The following is a 23,973-nucleotide window of genomic DNA, read 5'->3' as shown; positions in this document are numbered from 1 at the left end:
GGAAAAAAAATTTTTTTCTTTTTTCATCATCATTGACTTCCGATTTCTTTTTAAAAATCAAAATTTTAAAGGAAACATATTTCGAAATTTAATTATTAAAAAGGGTTAATCAACATTATTTATTTATAAAATGCGAAATTATTTTTAATTGATTTTATTTTAGAAAATAATAATTATTTTAATATTTAGAATTTTATAATAACATTTAAAATGTTTAGAAAAGAAAAATAATTTTTATAAAGATTAACTTTAAGATTTATTTTAATTTTTTATTTAATTTATTTATTTAATTTTCTTAATTTATTACTAAATCTATTATGTAAATCAATTAAATCATAAATTAAACAATAAATTAAATAATTAATTAAATAATTAATTTAATAATAAATAAAATAATCAATTAAATAATAAATTAAATAATTAATTAAATAATAAATAAAATAATAAATACATGAATAAATAAAATTATCAGAATTTAAAAAAAATTATTTATATTTAAAGTGATAGAAAAATAAAAATCACAAACTTGTATAAAAGTCGCGAAAAAAAAATTATATATATATATATATATGTTACTTGAAAAGTAGGAAAAAATTTTGTCCTGTGGTATTTTGCAATGTTCACTTGCTTTCCTCTTTTGAGATAACATTATATACTTTTTACGTGCCAAAGAAGCTTAAGGTTTTAGAATACACTTTTACATAGTATATACAACAGTTTTCTTTTATTATTTATGTTGACATATACTTTCTGTTAGGGATTTTTTTTTCATTCACGTTAGCCAATTTTTTCTCGAAACTTCAATTTTAATATGTGTCTACTTTCGTTTATCGAATTTTGTACCAATTTTTTAAAATTTGTATTATTAAAAAAAAATTGTTTTAAAATAATTTTTGATACAATTTATTCATTTATTTTTTAATACAATTTTTTTTTAATACCAATTATTTTTCATATTTATTGTAAAACGATAAATATTTACCTTCAATAGAAAAAAGAACGAAGTTTTCCTCAAATTTTTTTTTTAATCCTGCGTTGTTCACTTTTTTTCTATAGTGCACTTAGGGAAAAAAATTTATTTGAAACAACCAAATTTTAGTTGACTCAACTTAAAAGTTTATTTGGTTCAATAAAATTCTTTCTTCGTTTAAAAAATTTATTATAATTAACCAAACGTTTATTTAGATCAAAAAAAATATTTATTTGAATCAAATTAAATTTTGTTTTTAATCAAATAAATTTCTTTTGCATCTAATCAACTTTGTCATTGAATCAAATAAATTTTTTTTAAATAAAATTAAATCATTTTTGTTTGACGCAAAGAAATTTTTGTTTGAATCAAATAAATTTTCGTTTCAATCTAACAAATTTTATTTGAAATAACCAAACAATTGGGTTAATACAAAAAAAAAATGTTTAAAAAAAAATTTTGTTCAAAATAACTAAAAAATTGTGTTAATACAAAAAAATAGTATATATATTTGATTGAAACAAAACTTTTCGGAGATATCACCATTTTTTTGAAATCTCTACAAAAAAAAAGAAAATTAGTTGAAATGATATGCATGAGAAATTTTCTTGAATTAATTAAATAAATAATAAAAAAAAAAAAAATGCTTAAATTTTTACTAAACATCGCGAATTGCTCTTTTATAAATTTATTATTATAAGGAGCGAAATATTTGGCTATCGTGCGTGATCCAAATAAGTAAGTCAACTGAAAACATTAAATTCAGAGCGAGAGATAAAATGGCAGTTGAAAAACGTAGATGACTTTTTTACAGTATACTACATATATATATATATATATTATACTATATAGTAGCCGAAGGCACGAGAAGGAAACCAAGGCTGAATTCAGAGTTGAATGGCGCCCTACCTGGTACTCGTAGCCATAAATCATTTCCCCAATGGATACTACCCCTCGGCGTTTCACTGCATCACAACCCCGAAGATCGGCAAACGAACAACATCACCTGGAACAAATATTTTTCATCTCCAATACGGTCCAGGAAGTAAGTTTTTTTTATTTTCAAAAAATTTGTTTTTAAAATTTTCAATTTCCCGCCTCATTTTTTTCTTTAAAAAAAATTTTTTTTTAATTATCTATTTAAAAATTTCTTCCAAAAAAGTGGGGTGTTTAAATATATATGTTTAAATATATGTGAAAAGTGGAAGTGAAAATTCAGAAAATGGAATATATGGAAAGTGAAGAAAATAACGGATATATAAAAATTATAGAAAATTGAAAACGGAAAGTAGAAAAAAGTTAGGTTGGTAAATATTAATAATTCCCCCTCATCTCCAAAAAAATAGGAATTTTATCAAAATCACATTGAAAAAAAAGAATGGTTTGAAACAACAAAAATTTTAGTTGAATTAGATAAATAATTTTGTATACCAGCAGTAAACCAAAAAAAAAAAAAACAGAAATTTTATTTCGCTCAATCAAATTTTTTCTTTGTTGGAAAAATTTATTACATATACAGTAAATGTTTAGTTAAATCAGATAATGATTTATATTTGAATCAAACAAATATTTACTATAATTAAATAAATATTTATTCGAATCAACCAAATATTTAATGGAAACAAACAAATGTTTACTAAAATCAAGCAAATATTTACTAGAATCAAACAAGTATTTACTTGAATCAAGCAAATATTTACTAGAATCAAACAAATATTTACTAGAATCTAGCAAATATTTACTATAAAATCAAGCAAATATTTTCTAGGATCAAACAATTATTGGTTATTCCAAATATTTACTTGAATCAAGTAAATATTTACTAGAATCAAACAAATATTTACTAGAATCAAGCAAATATTTACGAGAATCAAACAAGTATTTACTAGAATCAAACAAATATTTACTAGAATCTAGCAAATATTTACTAAAATCAAGCCAATATTTGCTAGGATCAAACAAATATTGGTTATTACAAATATTTACTTGAATCAAGTAAATATTTACTAGAATCAAACAAATATTTACTAGAATCTAGCAAATATTTACTAAAATCAAGCAAATATCTGCTAGGATCAAACTAATATTGGTTATTACAAATATTTACTTGAATCAAGTAAATATTTACTAGAATCAAACAAATATTTACTAGAATCAAGCAAGTATTTACTTGAATCAAGCAAATATTTACTAGAATCAAACAAATATTTACTAGAATCTAGCAAATATTTACTAAAATCAAGCAAATATCTGCTAGGATCAAACTAATATTGGTTATTCCAAATATTTACTTGAATCAAGTAAATATTTACTAGAATCAAACAAATATTTACTAGAATCAAACAAGTATTTACTTGAATCAAGCAAATATTTACTAGAATCAAACAAATATTTACAAGAATCTAGCAAATATTTACTAAAATCAAGCAAATATTTGCTAGGATCAAACAAATATTGGTTATTCCAAATATTTGCTTGAATCAAGTAAATATTTACTAGAATCAAACAAATATTTACTAGAATCAAACAAGTATTTACTTGAATCAAGCAAATATTTACTAGAATGAAACAAATATTTACTAGAATCTAGCAAATATTTACTAAAATCAAGCAAATATTTTCTAGGATCAAACAATTATTGGTTATTCCAAATATTTTTTTGAATCAAGTAAATATTTACTAGAATCAAACAAATATTTACTAGAATCTAGCAAATATTTACTAAAATCAAGCAAATATTTACTAGAATTTAACAAGTATTTTTTTGAATCAACTAAATATTAACTAGAATCTAACAAATGTTTACTCGATTCTAGCAAATGTTTACTTGAATCTAGCAAATGTTTACTTGAATCTAGCAAATATTTACTAGAATTAAGCAAATATTTACTAAAATCAAACAAATATTTAAGTAAATCAAATAAATTTTGTTTTTGAAATAGACAAAAAACTATATTCGATAATGGCACTTGTCGTATAATCCACAAGGAATCAAGCTATACACTTTGGCAAACGGAAAATTAATGGCCGGCCTTTACGTCGGCCCCCACGGTCCAGAAGGGGATGCTGGGTGGGAGAACCATAAATTTCAACACACTTCACACAGATTCAAAATGATCCCCTTTATTGTACGAAACTTGGTTTAGTTCTGCTTCGACCTGCTTGCCGTGCAGTCGTATTTATTGCATATATGTATTGTTTTTTTACTCGCAATTTCAATTTTTTGCAATTATTTGTGTTCAAGAAAATTTTTTTTATTTATGAAATTTTTTTTGTATGAACCCAATTTTTTTTTTTTTCATCTTATTCCCCGGAAAATGTATTAATATCAGTATATTAAAATAACGTTTTTTTTTTTTCATTTTTTGCAGTAAATGTGAAGTGTAAATGTGTAATGCGAAATTAATAATGTCAAATTCAGTGTGAAGAATTATTTTCAAATTATGCAAATTTTTTTTGGTAAAAGAAAATACAGTGGATTATAAAACTATTTAGAAATTTTTTTCTTTTGAGGAAAAAGAAAAATATTATGTTTTCCATTTTTTGTGAAATTTATTTTCTAATTTATCAAATTGAACCAATAATGATGTTATGACGCCATCTTTCGTGATTTTGAGGAACTTTAACTTTACGGAATATTCTCCAGATGGCGCCACATACATCAAAACACTCCGACTTTATTTTCAAAAATTTTTCTTTTTTTCGACAATCCCACGAAAAAAAAGAAACTATTTTAGGAAATAATTTCTCTTTAATATTTATATTAAATAATAGAGAAAAAATTTCATTCCATTTATAATCTAAGTAGCATGTAAAAAAAAAATACTTTTTTCCCCAAAAAAATTATTTAACTATAAAGAGCGGATGCTAACACTGAAAAAAAAAAAATTCATTTGATTCAAATACGCGATTACTTAACTATTATCAAATAAATATTTAATTGAACCAAAATATTTTTTATTTGAATTAAATAATTTTTTATTTAAATTAAATAAATTGTATTTGAACCAATAATTTTCTGTATTTGAAATAATAATACAATTTAATTGATTTAAATAATAATTATTTGTTACAATAATAAATATTACAAATAAATATTTATTTGATAATAGTCAATAAGTAATCAATTATTTGAATCAAATAAAATTTTTTTTTTTTGTATTTGTCTCAGAGCCTAATAAATATTTATTTGATTTAAATAAATTTTAAATTTGATTTAAAGAAAAAAATTTGATTTACGCCAATTAAATAGGCTAGTTGGCTATATATGAGATAAATATATATACATTTATTTAATTCAAATATATTATATTTGGTTAAAATAAAACATTTCTCTGGATGTAATAAATTTATTATTTTTATTAAAATTAATTTAAATGGAAAAAGTAATTTTTTTTCAAACTTTATAAAAAAAAAGGAAAATATTGTTTTCTTTTTAGTATTTGAAAATTTATTCGACGACAGTGTCATACTATTTTCTTTTTTTTTTAATAATAATAAGTATCGGATATAAAGATAAAAAGTTGTGAAATATTGCATCAGCCATTTTGTATAGATTGCAGTGTATTGATCGCGGTTGTCGACAGCCGACAGTGTACGCAGTATCAGAATGACAGGCAGATGGAATCGCTATACGGTATGGTGGGTCCCCCCCCCTTTTTTTTTTCTTTTTTTTCTCCCTTTTTTGCCTACATCACTCCAACCATTCGTTTCTCCACCTAAACTCTATCCATCCCCCTTTTTGAATGCTTGACGTTGCCTGCCAACCCCATGTCTCCGCCTATATATATATATATATTCCTAACCCTTGTAATTTTTTTTTTAAGCGTTATCTATCTTTCTTTGAACTATATTTTCAATGTAAATTCTTCTCATCGTTTTTTTTTTTTTTCATATACCCTCAAGCGACGTATATATTTAGCAAGTCTCATTAATTTTCCCCGCGTACACTATACTATTTGTGGAGGAGAAAAATAATTTTTGAAAAATAATCCTATAGTTATGTAAAAATTTTTTTTTGGAATTTATTTATCTTTTGATATAATATGTAAATATCATTGTCAAAAATTGTCTTACTTTAAGACACTTATATAGGAAAGTTTAAAATTTTCTTGAAAATCATCAAAAAGTGTCTTACACTTTAAGACACAAGACACTATCATTGTCAAAAAGAGGTGTCTTATACTTTAAGACACTTATATAGGAAAGTTTAAAATTTTCTTGAAAATCATCAAAAAGTATCTTACACTTTAAGACACATAAGACACTCGGGAAAAGTCGTAAAATTCTTTCCATTTGTTTCATTTGTTATATAGAATAAATCTCTAAAACATTTCGTATATAATGGGCCAAAAATAATCTAAGACACCATAAAATGTCTTAAAAATCAGTACAAAAAGTATTTTACTATATAAGACAAAAGACACTTTGGAAACGTCTTAAAATTGACATAATTTGGGAAAAATATATCTAAGACATTCCGTCATTGGTCGAAATCTAAGACATATATATACTACAAAATGTCTTAAAAAATCAGGACAAAAGTGTCGTTAAAATAAGACACTTATCTACATATTGCAATAATTAAAAAATTGTCTTATATTTTAAAACACACACGTCATTTGTCCTATTGTTTTTAAGACATTTTATATATAGTGTCTTAGATTTCGAGCAATGATGAAATGATTTTGATATTTTTTTTTATATATCGAATAAATTGAGAGAATTTTAAAAGAGGTTCTCTAAATGTCTATACATTGTAAAAACGAGTGCGTCTAATTCTAAGACATATATATAACACAGGAAATGTCTTAAAAAATTATTTTCACTTTTTTCATTTGGTTATACTGAAAAAAGGGTTTGACAACCAAACGTTTGGTTGGTATAAAGCAATCAAATTTTGTTTTTATTGAATCAACAAAATTTTGGTTGTCCCAATCAAACTTTATATATAGTTAGAACAACAAAAATCCTTTTTTTCTATAATTTTGATTGTGTCAAACAAATTTTGATTGAGACAATTAAAATTTTGTTGATTCAATAAAAAAAAATTTTCGTTGCTTAAATACCAACCAAACGTTTGGTTATCAATATACTAAACCCTTTTTTCATTGTATATATATAGAAAATATCTAAGACGCTCCGTAATTGGTCGAAATGTAAGACACCATAAAATATCTTAAAAATCAGGACAAAAAGTTTTTTAAAATAAGACATAAATTTTTGCAGTGATAGTAAAAGAAAAAAAAATATTTTTTTCACTATCGAATTAGTAAAATTCTAATTCAAAAACAATAAGTCAAATTTAATATTTTTTATTAATTCTTTAGAATTCTTTAGAATATATATATTCTTAAATTTAGAGTTAAGTTTTTTCGGCGAATTTCACTTCAGTTTTTTCTAATCCCATTTTTGAGTATATATATATATATGTATATAACACAATTTTTCTTTCTATCCCAGACGAATCGAATAAAAACGTGAAGGGGGATAAACCTCAGTTCAGAAATACCTCTTACGATGGACATCCACACATACAAACTGATCCTTTTTTTATAGCTGTGTATATATATATATATATATATATATGTATATATGTACTAAGTGCCAGCTTCTTACGTTGACCTCTTCGTATCTGACGAAGGGATAAAAAGCAAAGTTAAGGGTGAGAAAAAAAGAAGGAGGATGATAGAAAAAAAGTTAAGTAGAAAAAAGGAACAAAAAAAGAAGGATAGAAGACAGTTTTTGAGGGAGATGAAAAGATTGAGGACGAAAAGGATATTTTTGAATTCTGTGAATTTTTGCATATATATATATATATAGCGCGCGCTAAGTTTTATTCACGAAAATCTCCCATGGGAGCTACGTCAACGTCATGGGGGAAATACGAAAACTTTTTTTTTTCCAAATTTTGCAAATATATTGTTATTATTTTTTAAATTTATTATTATTATAAATTATAAATAAATTATAAATTATAAATTATAAATTATAAATAAATTATAAATAAATTATAAATTTAATATTTATTATTAGTAATTTTTAATAATTATTTATAGAGTAAATCTATATTTAAATAAATACTATAGTTGTTTTAAATAAATATTTTAGTGTTTTTAATAATTTTCTATAACAAGAAAATAAATAAATTAAACAAGTATTTTATTTGTTGGAAGCAATTATGCTTTTGTGCACTCTGCGCATGATTGAAATAAACGACTATCATTGGTTAAAAGAATACAAATTACATTTGGTATATATACATACAAACCCCTGTTAGAATCATTCAACAGCCCTAAAAGCTCCTAAATGAATAAATGATACCGTTATTTCGAAATATATATAGACTTATTATGTTTAGCAAATGTAAAGAGAGTGAGAGAAATTCCCTCTATATACAAAAATAAAATTTAAATATCAATTTTCGTAAATGGATTCGAAACAATAATTTTTATCTAAATTAATTAATATCAATTAATATCGATTAATATCAAAAAAATAAATGGGAAAAAAATCTTTATCTGGAACAGCGATATATGTTTCTCTGGATCAACGAAAACTTTCCCTGTCTTAGTGAAAAATATCTCTGTTCCAGTGAAACTTATCGTTGTTTCAGATGAAAATTCTTTTTTTGTATTTTTTTTCAATTTGGCATTTTTTTTTAAAGTCTCTTTTGGATTTTAGCATAATTTACATTAGCAATGCTAGCGAAGTTGCAAGTGCGATTCAATTTGGTTATAGTGGAACATTTTTCAATGAAAGGAGGAGAAAATCTAAATTTCTGTAAAAAGGGGGCGGCATTGCCATTTTTTGTTGGAAATCCGCACTCCTCCTTTCCGACTAGGTTCATCTCAATAACATTAGCTTAGTCGTTTAAGCTTTTATTGCTCCGACTAGTATATATATATATACTTATTTCAGAAATCCCTCTGTTCAAACTCATTTAACTTGTTTTATTAAAACATAAAAAAAAATGGATAATTAGAAAATATGACTGAAAAGAAATTTTTATACTACTTATATTACATATATAAAATAATGAGAATTTTAACAATTTTGACAAAACCTGATATATTACAAAAAATGTAAGAATTTAAATGTCGGGATAAAAATTTCTGTTACTACTAATTTTTCTATTATCTAAAGTTATAAGATTTCAAATTGTTATTGCCTAACTAAAATTTGCTTTGTCTATACTCACGGAATAATTTCATTAGCTTTGTCTGACTAAAACTTACATTGACTACTGACATCAAATTTTTTACAATTGTCTGACTTAAATTTACCTTTACTACTGATAATAACTAAAGTATTAAAATTTCAAACTATTATGCCCGACCAAAATCTGCTTTTACTACTGATTGTGAAACTATAAATATTTTAGTTTTGTCTGACTAAACTTTATTTTTACTACTTGAACAAAAAATTTTTAAAAATGGAACAAATAATTATATTAATTGCCCACAAGAAGTTACTTTTAATACTGATATTGAAATAACAAAAATTTTGAAAGTTTTTTGACTAAAAGTAACTATGACTACTATTATTGAAACTATAAAAATTTTAGCACCTTTTTGACCCAAAACTTTTTTTTACTTTTACTATATTTATACTAAAGTTTAATAAATAGAAATTTTTCTGTCTGACTAAAAATTACTTTTACTACTAATAATGAAACTACAATAATTTTAGCAGCTGTCTGACTAAAAAATTACTTTCACTACTGATACTGAAACTACAAAAATTTTACCGATTGTCTGACTAAAATTTCATTTACTACTGATACAGAAATTACCAAATTATAAGCACTTGTCTGACTGAAAATAACATTTACCACTGACACTTAAATTGCAAAAATTTTACCAATTGTCTGACTAAAAGGATTTATTACTACTGATATTGAAACTACAAGAATATTTGTAGTTGTCTGACTAAAAATTATTTTTACTACTGATATTAAAAGTAAAAGAATTTTAGTAATTGTCTGACTAAAGAATATTTTTACTACTAATAAGGAATCTAAAATTTTGAAGCTGGCTGACTAAAAATTACTTTTACTACTGATACAAAAAGTTTCAGATTTTAAATAGTTGTCTGAATAAAAACACCTTTTCTACTTATCACTAACAGTTTAAAAAATGCATACAATTATGTCTGACTAAAATTTATTTTGACTACTAATATTAAAACAACCAAAATTTCAGCCTTTGTTTGGTTAAAATATTAATTTTATTAATTATACTAAACTTTGAAAAAATAATTTTCTGTCTGACTAAAACTTACTTTTACTACTGATATTGAAACTAAGACAATTCTTATCACTTGTCTGACTAAAAGGATTTATTACTACTGATATTGAAACTACAAGAAATTTTTTTAGTTGTCTGACTAAAAATTACTTTTACTACTGATATTAAAAGTAAAAGAATTTTAGCAATTGTTTGATTAAAGAATATTTTTACTACTAATAAGAAACCAAATATTTTGAAGCTGTCTGACTAAAAATCACTTTTACTACTGGTACTGAAACTACAATAATTTAAAAATATTACATGGCATTAAATTTAGAAATATTTGAATATAAAAAAAAATTCTCCAAATAAAATTTACTATAAAAAAATTGAATAAATTAAATTAAATTGAATATGAAAATTTTTAATTTACAAAAATTTAAAATTTTTTAAAATTGAACACGAATTGCAAAAATTGAACATGAATTTAAAAAATTGAACTACCTCTAATTTAAAAAAAGAAAAATTTACAAAATGAATAATGTAACCTTCTTTTGTTTCAAAGTGTATATATATATATTTATTTAAATTGATTTTATCAAAGAATATGAAATGTACTCGAAAACATTTTTTCAGGTACTTCCACGTCTCTTGGAATATATGCTTGCGGTAGGTGCGATAGAAAAAGGAAATCGGCTGACGAACATTTATTATTCGAGTCACGATTTCCGGACGTTCCTTCCATGTGAAAACATTCCGCGATACAATAGAGACAAGCAGTCGTAGTCAGGACTTCTTTCAGTCGTGAAAATGCAGTGAGAAACAATTATCCATCGACCAGCAGTGTTATAAGTACAAATATATATATAAAAAAAAGGTATATATGAGCCATTCTTTTATTATTATTTCATTTAAATACAATTTTTATTTACAATTTTCAATTTACATATATTGTATTAAATTAATTGGAAAAAAATAATTCGCAAAACATTACACTATATATATATATATAGTATAGCAAAAGTTGTATACTTAATTCAATTATTTTTTTCTATTCTATTAAAATTTTTCCTTGTTTCAGGTAAATATTTTTTTCCCTACAGTAAAAAAAAAAAAAAAAAATTTTGTTTTAAAAACAATTTTACATTAAATGCTTCTTTAATATTATAATTAATTGATTTTGAAAAAAAAGAATGAAAACTAAAACAATTAAAATTTATGTATTAAATTAAAAAAAGAAAATTTAATTAAATCCTGAAAGAAGATAATTATATATAAATTTCCCTCTAATATTATATGAAAGAATTATATATTATTTTACTAAATGTATTCTGGGTGATAAAAAAAATTTAATTAAACGCACTATACAATTTTTTATCAACTTAAATGAATGTGAAACGATAATTTTATACTTATAGTTTTATGTTGATTTTAAGTTTTCTTTTTTTATCATAAAATATATATATATATCTGTATATACAATTTCGGGTATAAAATCTTTATTATGCATATAATTATAATGCATCTACGGATTAAATTTTTCAGTGCATTGAATTTAAAATTGCATACTATCATATATATATATGTATATATGAATTCGTTATATGTATTTGTTTTTAAAATTTCCTTCTATATATATATATATATATAGTTATATATGCCTGTAATAAAACAAGATAAACCGTGTAGCAAATTGAATAACGGAGGAATTACGATCGTAAATATTACCTTGTTATCAAGAATAACGCGTGGTAAACGAGTATTTTCATTTTTAGAGAAGAATATTCGTTTCCACAACATTGGCTCTTTCTGGCGTATTTTAATCAATAAATGGGAAGCGCGTTAACTACGTTACGACTTGTTCACTATATCTATACACACATATATATATATATATATATACCATATAATCATAAACGGTGCTTGCTTTTTAAACATAGATTAAAATTAAATATAGATGAAAAAAGTATATTTATTATTTATATTATTTATATTTTTTATTTAATAAAAATTATTGAAATTTATGATAATTATATCATTTTTTTTTTTGAATTTAATAAAGGTAGAAATTTTATTTTTTTTTTTTTTATCTAATTTTTTTATTATTAAAATATTTAAAAAAAACAATTTTTTCTGTTTAATACTTGAAATTAAGTGACAAATAAATTTTTTTTTCTTTATCTAAAACAATGATAAATTTCACTAAAACAGCGAAAATTTTCGCGCCACTTCAGACAAACATATCGCTGTTCCGCATATATAAAAAATTCCTTAGCAACGATTGCTATAGTAACGGTTTTCATTGAAACGGTTTGCTATGGAAACGATCGCTATGGAAACGGTTGCTATGGTAACTGTTGCCATGATAACGGTTGCTATGGAAACTGTTGCCATGGTAACGGTTGCTATGGAAACTGTTGCCATGGTAACGGTTGCTATGGAAACGATTGCTATGGAAACGGTTGTCATGGAAAATGTTGCTATGGTAACGGTTGTCATGGAAACGGCTCTCATGATAATTGTTACCATGGCAACCGTACTAGTGTACGACGCTACGGACGGACGCCGGATATAATAATAATAATAATAATAATAATAATAATTTTTACAATTTAATTATAATTTTTTTTGTTTATTCTTGTTATAATTATAATTAAATTGTAATTATTATTATTATTATTATTATTATTATTATTATTATTATTATTATTATTATTATTATTACTGTTATTATTATTGTTATTGTTATTATTGTTATTATATATTTTTTTAAGGGAGAATATAATTTATCATTGAAATGCTTTCGGCTATGGAAAATATGACTTTTTATGATTCTCTTTTTTTTTTTTTTTCTTATAGATCAATTCTTCTTATTTTTTTTATCGCTCTCAAAAGTCTTATCTTGCGCCCCTCTCTGTTATGATTCATGTGAATGTTCCTAGACGCATATAAGAATGGGTAAACGGGTGCGCGCGTGTCGTATATATACAAAAGGTGTTGCCCATAAAATTTCCTTAAAAATAAAAATATAAATAATTTATAATAAAGAACTCTATATAGGATATATATATATATATTTATAAGCTTGATTAAATGTACTTTAAAAGTTTTAGAGTATATATTATATATATAGGACATCTGTCTTTTTGAATCTCACTTTGCGTTTTGCCCTCGGGTATTGACAAATGCGTAATTACAGGTTGCGCATAAAACTAAATATAACGAAAATATTTAACATTGAGAATATAATATTTGCACGTTTTTTTATAAATACCCTAAATATTGTCAAAATTGTAGATATATATATATATATATTAAAAATATAATAAAAATAATTGAAAATAAAATGAAAAATTTAAATTTGTAAATAATGAAAGAAAAACAAAATTCTTTTTTGTTAAAAAAAATTTTAGTAGCAAAGAAAAAAAAAGGGGAAATTATTTATTTATTAGGAAAAAAAAAATAAATGTACTCATATTTAAATTTTCTCAAACTTGTGTTAATATTCAAATAAAATGTTTTTTTTTTTAGAAAATAATTTTTACGCTGACAGATCGGTGTACTCAATCAGATTGAAATCGAATGTCACGCAAAGCAAGTGGTACGTTTCAGAGGACCCTTGTGTCTGATATATATATATATATATATTTACATTATCACGTCTGCATACGAAAATCTAAGATGCAGGCAGCATTCGACTTTTCGAAGTGACAATAATATATATATATGCCTTTGAACTATATAAAGTAAAATTTAAAATCTGATTGTCAAAATAAAAACGATTTATTGAAAGGAAGAGAGTGACAAGCACATATACAGAAAATATACATTTACTTGCTACCAAATAAACTTTATTAATTATTTTGACAATAAAAAATTTATTACAAGTAATATTTTTTTCTTAAAGCAAATTTTTGTTTTGTTGACAAGGAGAGAATTTTTTTGAAAAAATTGTGTCTGACTAAAAACTACTTTTGCTACTTACATTAAAATGAACAAATTGTAAATTTTTTGAGTCTGACAGAAATTGTCTTTTTCTACTGATATATACCTAAAGATTCAAAAAAAAAATTCCATTTTTCATGTCTGACTGTAACACACTTATACTACTGATAGTAAAACTACAAATTTTTGAATAATTGTCTGACTAAATAAATTGTGTAAAAATTACAAAATACAATGTCTGACCAAAGTTAACATTTACTACTTACACTGAAACTACAAGAATTTTAGTACTTGTCTGACTAAAATTTACTTTTACTATACTAATATTGAAACTACAAAAATTTTACCGATTGTCTGACTAAAATTTCATTTACTACTGATACAGAAATTACAAAATTATAAGCACTTGTCTGACTGAAAATAACTTTTACCACTGACACTTAAATTGCAAAAATTTCACCAATTGTCTGACTAAAAGGATTTATTACTACTTATATTGAAACTACAAGAATTTTTCTAGTTGTCTGACCAAAAAATTATTTTTACTACTGATATTAAAAGTAAGAGAATTTTAGTAATTGTCTGACTAAAGAATATTTTTACTACTAATAAGGAATCTAAAATTTTGAAGCTGTCTGACTAAAAATTACTTTTACTACTGATACAAAAAGTTTCAGATTTTAAATAGTTGTCTGAATAAAAACACCTTTTCTACTTATCACTAACAGTTTAAAAAATGCATACAATTATGTCTGACTAAAATTTATTTTGACTACTAATATTGAAACAACCAAAATTTCAGCCTTTGTTTGATTAAAAGTTTATTTTATTAATTATACTAAACTTTGAAAAAATAATTTTCTGTCTGATTAAAAATGACTTTTACTACTGATATTGAAACTACGACAATTCTTATCACTTGTCTGACTGAAAAATTACTTTTACTACTAATATGAAAATAAAATAAAAAACAAAGAATAAATGTTTCTTTCAATGGTATATAGACAAAGATTAAAAAAGTAATAACATTAATAACGCATGTTAGAAATGTCATTATATGGCAAGCTATATATAGTTGAATTATACGATTTATTGAGCGAGATTCTCACCGCCATATCAAATACGATTCCTATAACATTTTTTTTTATACCTTCTCGCAATCAACTTTCCTCTTATTTTTCTTTTATCGTCTATTTTTCTATTTCTATAAAATCTCTTCATGTCAACATATATTTGGGTCATTCCACGTGAGATTTTCATTTGAAATTTTTTATTGACCAGAACATTGTTTTTTTTCAAAAATTTTTATGAAAATTAAGAAAATAGGTATTTTTTTATTTCATTATTTTGATGAAAAAATTATGAAAGTTGAGATTTTTTTTTTTTAGTAAATTTAACGTTTTAAAACGCCAACAAAATTATTTGATTGAACATTTTTAAATTCCAATCAAAATTTAGTTACGTCAACAAAATAATTTGGTTGACACAAAAAAATAGTTTGGTCTAAAAACCAAATGATTGCGTTCTAACCAAAATTTTGGTTACGACAACCAAATAATTTAATTCGCTATAGCTCGTACCTTACGAGAACAATTATAGTTTAAATCAACCAAATATTTTTGTTGATCTACCAAAAAAAAAAAAAAAAATTTGGTTGAGCTAACCAAATATTCTTGTTATGCCAACAAAAGCAATCAACCAAATTTTTTGTTGACTCAAACAAATAGTTTGGTTGCTGAAATATCAAGAAAAAAATTTTTTTTTTTGATCCAACCAAATAAATACCAAAATAAATTTTTTGTTAACCCAACAAAAAAAAATTTTTTTTTTTTTTTTTTGATAATCTTACGTGAATTGCCCCCCATAACATAATATCAACCCATATATATATATATATATATTGTCTTTCAATGTTGTCAGCATCCACTGAGAGTTCTCTGGACTAGGACCGATCAATACGTCGGGAAAGGAAACGCGGTAAAGGGAGGTTTCAAAAGCATAATGGGGGGGGTAAATGAGGCGCGGGGGTGGGGTGGGGGAGAGGAAGTTTGTCGTTGCGTCTCAACCAAGGAACAAGGACGAACTGTGCCGAATTCTCGAAAGGCAACATGGTTTAAGCTATGTATATGGAGTCCAGAATCCAGTTATGTTAGAGAAGAAGTGGTGCTGATGGTGGGGTTGGAGAAGTGGGGGTCGGGAGGGGGGGGGGTTTGGGAGAGATGAGAACGAAAAGATGATGAGAGACGAACGAAGGATGCCCGGGATTGCTTGCGGAGGGGGTTTTGATAGGATTTAGTCGAGAGTTGGCGAATTTTGCCGATTTTCAACGAATTCAGGATCGTGTCAATTTTCCACGTCACCCTACGCACTTATATATATATTATAATTGAAACAAGAAAAAAAATTTATTTGATTCAAATAAAATCGTTTACTTATATTGACTGTTGTCAAATAAATATTTAATTGAAGCAAATAAATATTTAAATCGATATTTTTTTGAACTAAATAAATATTTTTTTGAACTAAATAAATATTTTCTTGAACAAACTAAATATTTTCTTGAACAAACTAAATATTTTCTTGAACCAAAGAAGTATTTTCTTGAACCAAAGAAATAGTTTCTTGAACCAACTAAATATTTCCTTGAAGAAAGTAAATAGTTTCTGGAACCAACTAAATATTTTCTTGAAGCAATTAAATGTTTCCTTGAACTAACTAAATATTTTCTTGAACCAACTAAATATTTCCCTTGAAGCAAGTAAATGTTTCCTTGAAACAAGTATATATTTTCTGGAACCAACTAAATAGTTCCTTAAACCAACTAAATTTTTTTTTTGAAGCAAGTAAATATTTTTTCTTAAAGCAAGTAAATATTTTCTTGAAACAAGTAAATATTTTCTGGAACCAACTAAATAGTTCCTTGAACCAACAATATATTTCCTTGATGCAAGTATATGTTTCCTTAAAAGAAGTAAATATTTTCTGGAATCAACTAAATATTTCCTTCAATCAAGTAAATATTTATTTGAATCAAATAATTTTATTTTAAAAAAGAAATACATGTGTCTTATTATAAATAAAATTTTGTTTTATAACTTTTTTTTGGTAATAAAATATTTTTATGTAAATATATAAAATAATATATAACATAACCCACATATATATATATATATATATATATATATATATATATATATATATATATATATATATATATATACAATGCTATTTTATTTACATCGCAAAGGGAATGTTTTACATGCTGAATTATGACAAGTAAAGAGATATGACAGAGTCAAAAGGTATATATCAAAGTTTCTGACAGAATTATATGAGGATTTATTTTCATGTCACGCAATTCAAAAAGTGTGCGGAAAAAGTAAAGAAACAAACACAAATCAGAAAAGACAGGGGGAAAAAAAAAGTTACATTACACATGAGAAAAAAAAATTTTATTTGATTCTAATAATTCTTGACTATTATCGCAAACATATATATAGGTATATATTTATATATTTCTAGTATAATTATATCAAATAATTATTATTTGAAATTGTATTTGTTTCAATAACAGAAATTATTGGTTTCAATACAAATTTATTTAATTTAAATAAAAATTATTTTTTTCATTGATTAAATTTAAAATTTTCTTTGAAACAAAAAAAAGTTTCTCATAGTTTTAAAGATAATTTCTTTGATTTAAAAAAAAAAAAACTTTTTTTTGATTCACAAAAGTTTTCTTTGAATCAAAAAAATTCTATATTAATGTCAAAGAGAAACATTTATTTGAATTAAATAAAAAATTTCTTTTGAAACGAAGATAATTTTTTTTTTGAATCAAAGAAATCTTTTTTTGCGTGTATACTATTAATAATAATAATAATAATAATAATAATAATAATAATATTAATAATAATAATAATAATAATAATAATAATAATAATAGTAAAAAAAAAGTTGATTTGAATTTAAAAAATTTTCTTCTTTTTTCAGAACAACAACAATTATTTTCAAAAACATGATGAAATAAGGAACCATAATTTTGTGACGCTACTGAAGATTTGCAATGGCCCCACGTGGTTGTGTGTTTGAATGTGTACGAAGGGATATATATTTGTGCGCGGTCCAATCATCGCAGAATTCAGAGCATCATCCCCCTTTTTTGACGCACTCGCCCCGGGGATACGCGATGGAAGCCGACGAGGAGACGCCGCTTCCAAACCCCCCCCCCCCACCACCTCCTCCTCCTCTTCTTCCCTCATCCACGGACGATTCGCAGAATTTCTAAAGGAGAGTCGTCGCGATTCCATCTCTTCGACGACAAAAAGGATATAGTCAAGTGGCCGTTCAAAGAGGGGCGTTGTCCTGCGTCCGAAAAATCACCCCACATAAGCATCATCCTCATCTCAACTATACAGAGGGTCATACGCACAACATCCGCAGTGAACCATACTCTAAGCCAAGGGTCACCTCGCGGATCTCCATAAAGTCATTCGACAGTATCTATATATATATATATATATATAGAGAGAGAGAGAGAGAGAAAAAGAGAGGGAGGGAGAGAGAGAAAGAAATTTTTTCACAATTTACTATAACCTTCAAGTGTTACTCACAAAAAAATTGGGTCCGTATTATTTTTGACAGAAATTTTTTTTTTTTTAATAATTTTTATATATAAAATCGATGATTTGTTTTGTATACAAAGTTTAAAATTCAAAATTTTTTGTTATTTTTTTATTTTTTAAATTAAAATTTCAAAAATAAAAATTTTGAATTTTCTTGAATTGAATGAAAATCGAAAATTTTTTTTGAATTATATTTTTAAAATTAAATTAAATTTTCGTTTATATTTAAGAAATTGTGACAAATTTTTTTTTTTTTTTTTTGACAAAATAATACTGAAAAACAACCCCTTGGATTCATTACACAGACACCAATCCACCCTTTTTACATATGGCACTTTTATTATTTCATTGAAAATCACGCATGAGAGGAAAAATCATTTTTTTTTTGTTTGTAAACGTGAAGTTGAAATTTCAAGTTATTAGTGACGTTTGAGTGACATATATTTACTAAAGGCAAGTTAGATCCAATTTTTTATTAAAAAAGTTTACTAAAAGAAATACAAAATTCTTCTTTTATTAAAAACAAGCAGAAATTTTTTTTTTACTATTTATTTATATATATATATATATATATATATAATCAATATCTTAGTTTTGGTGAACGAAATTTTGATTTTTTGTCAAGAGACAGTTTTCTGAAATAGAATTTTTAAAAATTAGACAAATTTGAATTATTCTTGTCTGACTGTAACATACTTTTGCTACTGATACAAAAATTTTTTTTTGAAGACTACTACTAAAATAGTACAGTCTGACTAAAAATTACTTTTACTACTGATATTGAAACTACGAGAATTTAAGTAATTGACTGACTGAAAATTACTACTACTACTAAAACTGCATAAATAGTTTATAAATTTACAAGGTTTTCTGTCTGACCAAAACTTTTTTTACTACTAAAATTTAAACTACAATAATATTTACAGTTGTCTTACTAAAAATTACTTCTACCACTGGAGAGTAGAAAAATAATTTTAAAAATTACAAACTATTCTATCAGAACAAAACATACTGATACTAAAACTAAAAACAACTAAAATAAATTTTTTACAGGTGACTGACTAAAAAATTATATTTACTACTAAAACTAAATCTGCATGTATTTTGTAGATGTCTGACCAAAACTTACTTTTACTACTAATACTGAAAGTACAATAATTTTTCTAATTGTTTGACTAAAAGTTCTTTCCAATACTGATACTAAAACTACAAAAATTTTAATAGTTGTCTGACCAAAAATCACTTCTACTACTAATATTGAAAGTACAAGTATTTTAGAAATTGACTGACTAAAAATTACTTTTACTACTGATATTGAAACTACAATAAATTAAGTAATTGTCTGATTATAATTACTTTCACTACTGATACAGAAACTACAAGAATTTCAGCAGCTGTCTGACTAAAAAATTACTTTTACTACTGATATTGAAACTACAAGATAAAAAGTAGTTGTCTGACTGAAAATTACCATTACTACTCAGACTAAAAAAAATAGGTTTAAAAATTACAAAATATTTTGTCTGATAAAAACTTACTTCTACTACTAATGATAAAACTACAGGAATTTTTGCAGTTGTCTGACTAAAAATTAATTTTACTACTGAAACTAAATAAATAGTTTTAAAAATTACAAAAACTATTCTGCCTGATTAAAGCTTATTTTTACTACTTATATTGAAACTACATGAATTTTTGTATTTGTCTGTCTAAAAATTACTTTAACTTCTGATATTGAAAGTACAATAATAATTTTAGCAATTGTTTAAGAAAAAAATGCACTTTTACTATACTTACACCAAAAAAAAATGGAAAATAGAAATTTGTTCTGTCTGACCAAAAATTATCTTTACTACTTATATTAAATTTTCTATTTTATTAATTTTATGACTAAAAATTATATTTACTACTGTTATTGAGATTGTAAAAATTTTAGCACCAGTTTGACCAAAACTTATTTTTTACTATTTATATTAAAGTTTAGTAAATATAAATTTTCTGTCTGACTAAAAATTACTTTTACTACTTATACTAAACTACAAGAATTTTTGCAGTTGCCTGACTAAAAATTAATTTTACTACTCATACTGAAAACTACAAGAATTTTAGTAGTTGTCTGACTAAAAATTACTTTTACTACTTATACTGAAACTACAAGAATTTTTTTGCAGTTGCCTGACTAAAAAATAATTTTACTACTCATACTGAAAACTACAAGAATTTTAGTAGTTGTCTGACTCAAAAAATTACATTTACTACTGATATTGAAAGTAAAAAGAATTCTAGCAATTCAGAAAAATGTTTTAGTACAGAAAAATGTACTTTTACAAATATAAAAAATAGAAATTTTTTCTGTCTGACCAAAAATTACTTTTACTACTGTTACTAAATTGACAAGTATTTTGTATTTGTCTGACTAAAGTTTACTTTCACCTACTAATTATGAAACTACAATAATTTTACCAATTGTCTGACTAAAATGTGCTTTTACTACTAAAATTGAAACGACAAAAATTTTACCAAATTGTCTGATTGAAATTACAATTATTACTGACACTGAAACTACAATTTTTTTTAAGTAGTTGTCTAACTATTTCGTCTACATTTTTCAAAGAAACATAGTAAATTCCATCATTATAGAATTTGATTATTTTTATAAAATTTTAATAAAAAATTTTCCATTTGTTTTAATATTATTTTTATAAAATTTTAATAAAAGATTTTCCATTTGTTTTAATATTATTTTTGTAATTAAAAAAAATTTCAAAACTAAATTTTGTTAAATTTGTTCATAGAAAAAAAAAAAAAATCTAGATCGAATTAATTTTTGAATTTTTTTTCTCTCTCTCTCTCTCTCTGGTTTTTTTCCCCCACTCTTCATATCATGTCTCTTGCTTGTTGCATGTCTGGATTTCATTCTCGTGACCTCCGAAGTTTCAGCCGAACGACCCGCATTTGACTCAACAGACTGATAAATGGATCTTGAATCTCGAGCCTTGAGTCCTTTTGCAGACCAGTTTATATATATATATATATATATATATATATATATATATATATACTTCCTGTGGATCGAAATTATATTTTAAAGATATTCTCTTCCCGGAGTCTATATAACTGGTTTCTCAGCGAAAGTGATAATTTATAAAAGCAATTATTATTGTGCTCAAGTGTTGGAAGTGTGTCAGTTTTGGCAGTTCTTTAGTGTTGTGGCACTTGATTTATTGCCATTATCGACAAAAATGAAAGGAAGTCTTTTATGAACAACTGCCACCCGCATGAACCACTTTTGTTTCCTCTTTTTTTATATATATATATATATTTTTTTGTTTTATTGATTAATTTACTGAACCCCTTTTTTATTTCAGTTCTTTTTTTTAATTTAATATAGTAATTTTTTAATTTACTTTTAATTTATTTAAATTACTTTGTTTATTATAAATTTTATTATTATTATCATCATCATTATTATTATTATTATTATTATTATTTTATTTTTATTTATTTTATGTTTATTTATTTATTCAAAAACGTATAATTATACGTGTAGTAATAATAATACACTGAAAAAAAAATTTGTTTGATTCAAATACTTGATTACTTGACTATTATTATCAAATAAATATTTATTTGTATCAAATAATTATTATTTGAGTCAATTAAATTATATTTGTTTCAAATACAGAAATTATTTGGTTCAAATACAATTTATTTAATTCAAATAAAAATTATTTGATTTAAATAAATATTTATTTGACAATACTCAAGTAATCGAGTATTTGAATCAAATAAATTTTTTTTCAGTGTAATTATTATTGTTGTTGTTATTAATATAATTTGTTATAAACAATTATTTAAAAAAAATGTAAATATTAAAATATTATAATAAATAATATAAATATTACAACATTATAATAAATAATATAAATATTGCAACATTATAATAAATAATGTAAATATTATAACATTATAATAAATAATAAATATATATTATAATATTATAATAAATAATATAATTATTACAAAAATTATAGTATTTTAATTTATAGATATATAAATAAATTTATAAAAAAAAAAAAAATTGAAGAATTTTTTTTCCATTTTTTATAAATACATTTTTTTTTTTTTTTTTTAAATGCTTGTGATACAATAAAATTATTGAATTTGTTACAGGTCCCCCTTGAAGGTGCGATTAATTTCAAAATGGTTTTAAATATATGTGAGGCATGCAGTTATTACATAGCTTTAATCCTTGAGCGAAAAATCATTCATATGCTAAATCCCAGATGCGCAGTCACGTCAGGCAATTTTTTTTAAGGTTCTATTCGTGACTTCCTTTAATCGTATATATATATATATTGAGGATGCACGTGCTAGATCACGTCCTGTTTTAAGTGATGTCATCAATCCACAATCAATGGTACGTGTCAATTTTTTTATTTTAATTGACAATACAAATATATCTTCTTTCTTTGAATTTAATTCACTTATTTTTTCTATACACGTTTAATGTTAATTAATTATTAAAAAATTGTTTTTGACATATATACTAATTCAAAAAATTGTTAAATATAATTTATTATATAAGTATAAATATAATTGTTAAAAATAGTAATTATTATTATTATTATTATTAGTGCTATAAATAATATAATAAATATTGTAAATAAAATGTTTTGTTTTATTTTTATTTATTAATAATTATATAATAATTAAATAATAATTATTAATAATAATAAAAAAAAATAATTAAAAAATAGATAAAAAGAAATAATTAAAAAAAAAGAAATAGGAATAAAATTCTCTATTAAAAATAAATGAACGTAAATTGTTCTGTATATACGTAATTTTAATAGTAATTTGTGTAATAATTCAAAAAACTATTTTTGAAAATATAATTAAATAATTAGAATTTTTAAATAATTTCGTTTATATTTTAATATAATTATAAATTAAAATTATTATATTTTTTTTGTATTTTGAAAATTGTTTGGATAAATTTTTATTTTGTTAAATTTTATTAAATAACAAAAATATTCTATTTTATGTTTCAGATATTAAAATTAGAAGAGGATGAAATAACAATAAATAGGCACATTCGTGATCTACCCTGTAGATCCGGGCTTTTGTAGAATAATAGATGTCAGAAGCTCGTCTCTACAGGTATCTTACGGATGACATGCCACGCGACTTTATACAATAA

The 23,973-nt window shown here is 23.7% G+C and overlaps 1 long non-coding RNA gene across 1 annotated transcript; it reads left to right on the top strand.

The window, feature by feature from the left end:
• Positions 1-1,956: 1,956 nt before the first annotated feature.
• Positions 1,957-20,542, top strand: LOC127276926 (uncharacterized). The gene is made up of 3 exons (XR_007842281.1): positions 1,957-2,015; positions 10,837-11,077; positions 18,139-20,542. It is a non-coding gene; the product is annotated as an uncharacterized LOC127276926 (long non-coding RNA).
• Positions 20,543-23,973: the final 3,431 nt, after the last annotated feature.

Source organism: Leptopilina boulardi, unplaced genomic scaffold (assembly GCF_019393585.1).
Source record: "Leptopilina boulardi isolate dan_hultmark-lab unplaced genomic scaffold, ZJU_Lbou_2.1 LbouV2_155, whole genome shotgun sequence".
Taxonomy (NCBI): domain Eukaryota; kingdom Metazoa; phylum Arthropoda; class Insecta; order Hymenoptera; family Figitidae; genus Leptopilina; species Leptopilina boulardi.
The sequence above is the reverse complement of the archived record's forward strand: the minus strand, read 5'-3'. Positions and strand labels throughout refer to the sequence as shown.